The 9794-nt window shown below is 44.5% G+C and overlaps 1 long non-coding RNA gene across 1 annotated transcript; it reads right to left on the bottom strand.

Annotated features, from left to right (window-relative positions):
* Positions 1-945: 945 nt before the first annotated feature.
* On the bottom strand, positions 946-6153 carry LOC144377059 (uncharacterized). The gene is made up of 2 exons (XR_013437629.1): positions 6081-6153; positions 946-4838 (listed from the first exon to the last, which is right to left on the bottom strand). It is a non-coding gene; the product is annotated as an uncharacterized LOC144377059 (long non-coding RNA).
* Between the last annotated feature and the right edge of the window lie 3641 nt (positions 6154-9794).

Genomic DNA, 9794 nt, shown 5'->3' with positions numbered 1-9794 from the left:
AGTGATCTGACGGGGAAAGATGCCATCAGCCATTTTTAGATTTACACAGTTTACTACTTACACAGACAATGAAAAGAAGAAGCCAAAGGTACCAGCTTCCCGTGATCCTTGTCTACACACCGAAAGGAACAACACTGAAATTCAGGTCATCGGATGACTGTAGTGTGACTTATGGGATGCCCTGACGCTGAGGAGCCAGTGATTTTAGAATGTGGCTTGTGGTGTTTATATTCTACAGCACTATTTTGGGAAGTGTGCGGCAGAAAGCCCCATACCTCATCAGTATCCAGGTGCTGATGAGAAATGTTCTTAAGATATCCTGCCTGGTTTGATAGAAAGGTGAGTGGGAGATGGCCTCAGAGTGGCTTTTCACAAGCCTCACCTGTTCTGGGGTTCCAAGAGGACCACAAGCCATTTTACCAAGACTTAAATAAGCTACAGTCCAAGCCTCCGCCTGAGTGGCCTCTGTGAACATGTGGACAGTGGCCAGGAAGCCAGGGCAGAATTGTTCCCCTGCAAGGAGGCATTTGATAAGTATTTAAATAAATACATTGAAAGCCACCTGATTGGACTGACCTATGAGGAGAGAGAACAGGGGATATAAAAATATTTTTAGAGAAAGGATGTGGTTCAGAATAAGGAGCATGTGCTCTGGAGTCTGACTATTCCAGATCATAAATATAGCCCAGTCACTTAGCAGCTGGCTACAGGCATGCGTGAATAAGTGCTGTGTAGGGATTGCTATAATTTTTATTAACTTCATATTTTATATTTTAATGTAAAATTTTGTATTCGCCAAGATTCTTTGGTTCATTTGTCTTCTCTCTGCTTTTAACATCACTCTAATGCTGGAGATCTGGCTATCACCAAATCTACTACCTGATAAAGTACAGAGAAAACAGAACTCCCTCTTGGAGAAAAAAAAAATCATTCATATCCAACAAGTTTAGCATCATTGCTCTTAGGGTTTTAATATAATTTCTTCTAGTCTTTCTCACTTATGTGTACAAATACAGTAATAACATCTGCTCCTGGTTGAGGGCTTAAATGTGATACATTAGCTCATTTAATCCTTACAGTAACTCCTTTAGTCCCAAGTTGTGACGAACTCCATCTTACAGGTGAGAAAACTGAAGCACAGAGAAAAGTAGTGACATGCCCAAGGTCACACACCTTGATCAGGGTAAGAATTTCAGTCCATGTCGTCAACATCCAATATGGGTTGTGCATTTAAGTGTATCATGCTAAACAGACCATTTTACAACCTAGCATGAAAACACAAGTGCTTTTCCATGTCGAAATGTACAAGCATTTGTTTAAATGTCCATCCAGTGACCACATCGTGGTTTTCTTAATCACCTCTGCTACTTTAGGACATTGATGTTATTTGTAAATTTTCAGTTTAATAAAAATAGATGAGATAAATATCTTTGCACACCAAGTTTTTTTTCTGGGGTTAGGATCATTTCCCTGAAGTGCAGATACAAGGTCAAAGGTAAGAACAGGTACTTGGCTCTGAATCCTATCACCTACTAGTTTTCCAAACTAGTCCACTTTCTGCCAATATCCAGCAGTTTCCTGGCCCAGTCCTGGATGTTGGATCCCCACGGACACTGGGTGATTCCCAAGAACCAACTCTCCTGGGAAGTCTGATGTTGGCCAATTTGGCAAGTATCTGACTATTCAAGAGCTCTCCCTTTCCAAGCACAAACTCTAGTTTTTTGTTGTTGTTGTTGTTTTGGTTTTTCAATGTGGTTTTTCTCTTTCTCACTATCTTCACCAATCAATGGCCCCCAACTGAAAATGTTTACAATCTCTAATTCATCTAATAAATGTAAGAAAATTCAATAAATGTATGCACAGGGCTTTTCAGTGCTGGGCACATAATGGTGTACCAGACAAAGTCCCCATTTTCATATCACCTTCATTGTCATGTGATTTGACAAATAATCTGCAAGAAAACAAAGAAGGAAAAGTATTTCAGGGGCTGGGGTTGTGGCTCAGGTGTATAACTCTCGACTACCATGTGCAAGGTGCTGGCTTGATCCTCAGCACCACGTAAAAATAAATAAATAAAATAAAGGTCTTGTGTCCAACCAGAACTAAAAGAAAAAACAAAGAAAGAAAGAAAGAAAATTATTTCAGAGAGCAATATGTGCTATGAAGTCACAAAAATGGGAAATCATGAGAGAACCTATGTTCTGTGGCGTGGAAGGGCTACTTTATTCAGGATGGTCAGAGGAGGTGACATTATTTAAAAGTATGTGCAGCCCTGCCAGAAAGTGTTCCAGACAAAAGAGACAGCAAATGTGAAATGTTTGAACAACAGAAAATTGAAGTCTGTATGGGGGGAACACAGCTAGTGAGGGCAAGAGTGTGGAGGGGCTTGAAGGGGGTGCAGGGGTCAGATGACGTAGGGTGTCTAGGTCACCATTGACGGCTTAATGCAGGGGAATTCTGTGCTCTCATGGCCGCTTGAAAGAGATCCCTGCAGCTCATGTGTGTAGAGGGGCTGGAGAAAACAGGCGAGCTATGGAGAGACTAGAAGACTCTAGGATTCCAGGCAAGAGAGGATAGTGGTTTGGCCTATAGTAATAGTAATAGTGATGCTATAACTGGAGGCAGAAGGATGGGGAGAGTCCATGGAAGAACTAGTATGTTGTATAGTTTGAGCCAAGAGCAGTGACTATAATGAAATACCTGGGGGCAATTTATTTATAGATAAAAGAAGTTTGTTGATCTCAGTTTCAGAGTCTCCAATCCACAGTTGGGTGGTCCCATCACTTTGGGCCTCTGGCGAAGGTGCTGGATGGCAGCAACAGCAAGCATGTGTTGGAGCAAACCACTCACATCATGAGCCAGACAGCAGAGAGCAAGAGGACAGGCTGGGTCCCCTATCCCCCTTGGGCATGGCTCTAATGAACTGAGGACCTCCCTCTGACCTCCCTCTAGATCACAGCCTTTAACACATGGGCCTTCGGGGGACACTCCCCATATTTGAGCCACAGCAAGCAGAAACTAAAGGTCACCCCTCCATGAATGGGCTAAAGAGTCTTGGATTCAGTTCTAGGTCTCTTATCACCAGCCATGTGACCCTGAACACGTCACTATTACCCCAGCCCTTGCTTTCCAGGGTAAAATAAACAGGTGAGGAAATTGCTAGTTCTAACATTTTCCTGCCCGTTTTTAAGTGCAATGTTCTCTGTATCCACTCCTCCTTCCTCCAACAAACACGTGTGGAGTGCTTACAAGCTGCCAGCTCTGTACCAGACCCTAACAAGAGGCCCAGCCTTGAACCTCCTCCGTGGCTCTGACAGCCTGAGCGGGATGACTGCTACTGGATAAACAGAAGCATAAACTTAAATCACTCTTTTGATATAAGCTTCTAGGGAGAACCACAAAAATAAAATCACAGGGGTCCCAGTCTTGATGTGAGGTTATGGGGAGGCTTGCCTGAAGGAAGAGGCATTTGGCCATGGCGCTTGGGGAGGGCACAGTCTAAGACAAATTGCAGCCTCGTGGGCTGTTTTATGAACTTTGACTCCACAGACTCCAGTCAGTTGCTTGTAAAACTCAAGTGACTACCTTGAGTCTGCCACAAGGGGCCACGTGGCTCAGGGTGTACTCCCTCCCGAGGTCAGGTAGCTCTCTTTAACAGAGCCAAGCATTTTTCCTAGAATTGAAGATCACAGGGAGGCACATTCTGACCTGGTGTCATGATAACCCAGGGTGGAGGAGGACTTGGCTACACATCAGGGAATCGAGTCTCTTTGCTCCAACCCCCAGGTTCCAGGACAGAATACCCCATTGCTTAGTCTCTTAGGGCCAGATTTGGCCTATCCAATTAGTGATAGGCATATTCCCCAGCTATTAATTCTGAGGATTGTATCAGGAACAAGGCTCTTCTGTATGAGATAGTGATAATCACGGGCAGATGGTCTGGTCATTTTGAAAGTGACAGTAGCATCCAGGTAAGAACTGCCAAGACTGATGACTCTAGTTTTTCTGTCCCCTCCCTCCCACCAACTGTCACATGAAGACACATGATCCAAATCAGGCCAAAGGTTCCAGGATCTTGGGGCTGATGTCTTGTTGGCCATCACGGCAGGAGCCAGAGAGGGATGATAGTGTTTGCTTCTGCTTGGAAAGCTTCTTGACAGATGCTCCCAATGGCCAGGTCAAGAGCACTGCTGGCCTGGCAACACTGCAGAAAGACAGGAAGTTCTTTTGGGGAGGGGGAGCTAGAGAAGACAGCAGAGGACAGTGGGGGCTTTGTCTCCAGGACCCTGGCCCAGTGTACCAAGGTCAGCCCCAGAGAAGAGCTGGTGCTTGGCCAGCTGGTTTTCTAATCAGAAATTCTGAGGCCATTTTTGTAGACTATTTCCATGACCTGGAACCGGAGCCCACAGCCCCCACATTGCCACCTTGGCAAGACAGTGGGTTGTAGCAGGTAAGTGAATGGATTCTGCTTCCAGGCCTCTCAGATTCCAATTTCAAAACTCATGACTTTCTCGAAGTCTCAGTTTTACTTCCCATGTCATCGGATGGAGCTGAGGAGAGCACACATGTCACACATGTCACAGGTTTGTAATTAAAAAAAGAGAAATCCACGAACTGATGAAGCTAATGTGCATTGCACAGTGTCTCAGCGCATCCTTGACATCGCATCACTACTAGAGGTCCACAGGAAGCTACGTTTCCCGCTACTGCTACCAACGGAGGGGTGGTCAAGTCACCAGCTACTAAGGACCAGCGGCTACAGAATTAGGGGAATGAACTCTCACCCGGAAGCAGATCTCCCACCAGTTCTCCCCGTGGCCAGGGGCAAATCACTCGATCTGAAAACCAGGGGTTGAAGATGATAAGAGTCAAATAAAAGAAACTTCAGATTTTTGACTAGCACTTTGTCGTTTCCCAGGAGGATTCAAATGAGTCACTGGGAAGAAAATATAAGCTCCAAATCAGCGGTGGGCTTTTGAAGGGGCTTCCTTTTCCCTCCTGGCATCCTCACCCTCACCCCTCCTCACCCAGTGCTCTCCCAGGGGCTGCTGGGAGAGGGAGAGCTCCTGCTCATGGTGGAGCGGTGGCCCACCCTGGAGACCACCACTCCTGGCTCTCTCTGCAGATGAGGGAAATGAGTTTCTAGGACATGAATGGATGTACCAGCCATGGCACTGCGTGCGAGGGGTCACAGAGCTGGACAGGGACCCACTTTCTTCAATTCTAAGTTTTCCATATTCTCCTGCTCCATCCAAGTACGTATGAGGGGCACAAGGGAGGAGTGATGTGGCCGGGGGTGGTGGCACATGCCTGTCATCTCAGCAGCTGGGGCGGCTGAGGCAGGAGTACAGAAAGTTTGAGGCCAGCCTCAGTAACTTACATCCTGAGCCACTTAGCGAGACCCTGTCTTCAAATTAAAAATAAAAAGGGCTGAAGATGTGGCTCAGTGGTAAGGTGCCCCTGAGTTCAATCCCTGGTACAAAAAAAAAAAAAAATGGACAGACAACAGTGATGCCTGGATTCCTCATGTGAAGAATCTTTCTTAGGACTGAGCCACCAAGCAGGGCTACTAGTTCCTGCATCCTCCAAACAGGCCAGAAGACAAAATTCCGGAGGCCTGTGTTGCTTGCCATCCCGACCCAGGCTGGCTCTGTAATTGTGCTAATGAACACTACCTAATTCCTCTGTGCCTTTCGCCTCACCTCTAACACAGCCGCTCTCTAAACCCGACCTGCTCTTACTTACCAAGCCACTGTGCAAAAAGGCCCTAAGGTGATAAAACCTTGTTTGGGTTGTGCAGCCACCAAAGGTAGTATTCGGCCCTGACCTCCAAATGAAGGGGTCTATTTGAAGCTTTCAGCTCAGTTCAAGATTAGCTCAGCCTGGGAGATTCCTCTTCCAGTGAGTGCACAAAGCCCATTTAGAAACACAAACCTCCCCACCGGTCCCCGGGGTCTAGGTCCAGCTCCTGCCTGGAGAGGAAAGCACCCGCTGCCCTAGTCAATGGGCCCATTATGCATGGCTAATTCCACCACAGCAGAACACTGTGTCTCTGACGGGCTGACAGCAACTGGTCCTACCTGTTTCAGAGTCGGGACATTCTGTTTGCTGGAGGGACGAGGGAGAGTAGCACACACCACCATCTCCTCATCGTAAATGCCATTTCAGGTTAATGATTACCGCGTACAGTAGTACTGTCGTCCAACTGCACACACCAAGTGCCCTTCCCATGGAGCCTGGCAGGCAGCACATAAAGGGGGTCATTGTGTGCTTTGGGTGAAAAAGTGAGAGGAACCTCCAGGTGCCAAGTGTGGTCTCATAGCTTGTCTGCTCGGGAGAGGGGAGGCTGGGAAGCACTGTGCATATTTTCTCATTTTATAAGACAATCTATTTACCTTCACTGTTGACACTGGGGTACTGTTACTGAAGCTGGAATTTGTGTCATTCAATAAAATTGCCCTATCCGCCTAACCTGACATCACAGAACATCAATGAGAGCCCACAAACTGGCCAGAACTGGTGCTTTCATAGCCAGAGCCACCCTCCTCCAGCTGGGGAGTCCTGTGGGATTACAGTTGGGGGTGTCTCTAAGCCCCTGAATGACTGTACTTGATGGCTCTCAGGCTCCAACCAGCCTCTTCTGTCTGCCAGAGACAACGCTGGAACGTTCCCCTCCTGAGGTCTCGCTTTACAGGCTTTTCACATTGATAACTGAGCAAGGTTTGCCACCTGGACTCCTATTTAGAGGTTCCTCCCAGGACAGACATGACACGGCCTTTCATCAGCCAGCTGTGACTCCACCGGTTTCTATTGCCACCTCCAGGCAGAGAGGATTGCTCTAGGGCTAAAAGGCTATGACCTTGGCCGTGGATTTGATAAGACCAAGGAGATCCTCTTCTTCTCCTAGGGGAAAAAAATTCCCCAAGTCCCAAGAACGCCATCTTTGGTGCACATTTATTTTATGTCCAGCACCATCCGTTGTGGTCATTCTCACTTGGAGTCCAGATAACCCTGGAAGAGTGCTAATATGAGTCCCTAGCATGGAAAGGTGAATTCATTTACTTGATTGGGAAAAAATGCATGAGAATCCTGAGTGTTGGGGGCGAGGGAGTGGCCCTAAAAATGGCAGAAGAGAGTCCAAAGAGATGGAGAAGAGGTTGAGTACTAAGAAAAAATTGTTCTCTTTTATTGCTGAGTAATATTCCATTGTGTATATATGCCACATTTTTTTTGATCCATTCATCTATTGAAGAGCATCTAGGTTGGTTCCAAAATTTAGCTATTGTGAATTGTGCTGCTATAAACATTGATGTGTCTGTGTCCCTGAAGTATGCTGTATTTAATCCTTTGGGTATAAACCGAGGAGAGAGATAGCTGAGTCAAATGGTGGGTCCAATCCCAGTTTTCCAAGAAATCTCCATACTGCTTTCCAGATTAGCTGCACCAATTTGCAGTCCCACCAGCAGTGTATGAGTGTACCTTTTTCCCAACATCCTCAGCAACACTTATTGTTGTTTGTCTTTATAATAGCTGCCATTCTGACTGGAGTGAGATGAAATTTTAGAGTAGTTTTGATTTGCATTTCTCTGTTAGCGATGATGAACATTTTTCATATATTTGTTGATTGATCTTCTGATTACCATCTTCTGAGAAATGTCTGTTCCCGTCCTTGGCCCATTTATTGATTGGATTATTTGGGGTTTTTTTGGTGCTTAGCTCTTTGAATGGATGGAGTTAGAGAAAATACTAAGTGAAGTGAGCCAATCCCAAAAAACTAAATGCCGAATGTTTTCTCTGATATGAGGAGGTTCATAGGAGGAATAGATGAACTCTAGATAGGGCAGAGGGGTGAGAAGGGAAGGGAGGAGGAATGGGGTTAGAAATGATGGTGGAATGTGATGGACATTATTATCCAAAGTACATGTATAAAGACATGAATTGGTGTGAATATACTTTGTAAACAACCAGAGATATGAAATATTATGCTCTATATATGCAATAAAAATTTTAATGCATTCCAATGTCATATATAAATAAAATAATTTAATTTAAAAAATCAAAATGATGGTTTTCATTCCAGAAAAAAAAAAAGAAAAAAATGTGATATCAAAGACACAATGGCTGTGTTTCCTGGATTGCCTGAGTTAAAGATTCTTTTTTCTCTTCCTTTTAAATAACAACTTTTTCCACACATCAGATAGAACACTAATCTCTAGGATATATATATATATATATATATATATATATATATATATATATATATATATCAAAAAATTTAACACCAATAAAACAAATAACCCAATCAATAAATGGGCCAAGGAACTGAACAACACTTCTCAGAAGATATGCAATCAGTCAACAAATATATAAAAAATTGCTCAACATCTCTAGCAATTAGAGAAAGGCAAATCAAAACTACTCTAAGATTTCATCTCACTCCAGTCAGAATGGCAGCTATTAAGAATACAAACAATAATAAGTGTTGGCAAGGATGTGGGGAAGAAGGCACACTCATAATTGCTGGTGGGAGTGCAAATTGGTGCAGCCAATCTGGAAAGCAATATGGAGATTTCTTGGAAAACTGGGAATGGAACCACCATTTGACCCAGCTATTCCTCTCCTTGGTTTATACCCAAAGGACTTAAAAACAGCACAATACAGGGACACAGCCACATCAATGTTTATAGCAGCATAATTCACAATAGCTAAGCTATTGTAAATGTGGTATATATACACAAGGGAATATTACTCATCAGTAAAAAAGAATAAAATCATGGCATTTGCAGGTAAATGGATGGAGTTGGAGAATATAATGCTAAGTAAAGTTAGCCAATCCCCAAAAAACAAATGCCAAGTGTTTTCTCTGATATAAGGATGCTGATCCATAATGGAGGTGGCAGGGAAGCATGGGAGAAATGGAGGAACTTTAGATAGGGCAAAGGGGGAGAGAGGGGATGGGAGGGGGCATGGGGGTAGGAAAAATGGTGAAATGAGACAGACATCATTACCCTAGGTACATGTATGAAGACACCAATGATGTGACTCTATTTTGTGTACAACCAGAGACATGAAAAATCACGCTCCATTTGTGTGATATGAACGGAATTGCATTCTGCCGTCATATATAACAAATTAGAATAAATAAATTTTAAAAAAAATAACAACAATGAAAACAGCCTTCCATGGACATCGATTCATAATGACTGTGATTAGAGGCTGTGATTTGCCCACCAACCAAATGGTATTCTCCTTTCCTATGGACACTTTTTCCTTCCATTTCTTTGGCTTCATGTAGTTCAGGGGAAGCTGACTTCACCTCCAGGCTCCAGACGTCATGTAGGTCTGGTCCATCAAATCACTGCATCCCACAGTCTGGCTATCCAAAGTCACGGTGAGCATGAACAGGCAGGTGGGCTGAGCTGTCTTTCTGCTGGTGGTGCTGAGCTGACGTACGTCCAGACAGCCAGTGGTCTTCTTACCACAGCATACGGGGAGATGGCCTGGGAGCAAAACCAAGTTAAAGGAGTACAGAGCTAGAACTTTAAGAGAGAGATGTCCAGTGATATCATTCAGACAAGGAGACCTGACTATACCCAGGCCAGCGTAACCTCAGACGTTTTTAATTACACCAGCCAGAAAGTTCTACCTACTCCCCCTTTATGCCAGTTTGGGTTTATGATACAACACCCAGTTCTTGGCATCACCACGACTTCATTTTACAGTTCACAATAGATCTAGTTCCCCGGCTGTTGGCAGCATTCTTCTTTCCCTCCATTCTTCAGGTTCCAGTGAAC

The sequence above is a fragment of the Ictidomys tridecemlineatus genome, chromosome 4 (genome assembly GCF_052094955.1).
Source record: "Ictidomys tridecemlineatus isolate mIctTri1 chromosome 4, mIctTri1.hap1, whole genome shotgun sequence".
Taxonomy (NCBI): Eukaryota; Metazoa; Chordata; class Mammalia; order Rodentia; family Sciuridae; genus Ictidomys; species Ictidomys tridecemlineatus.
The sequence above is the reverse complement of the archived record's forward strand: the minus strand, read 5'-3'. Positions and strand labels throughout refer to the sequence as shown.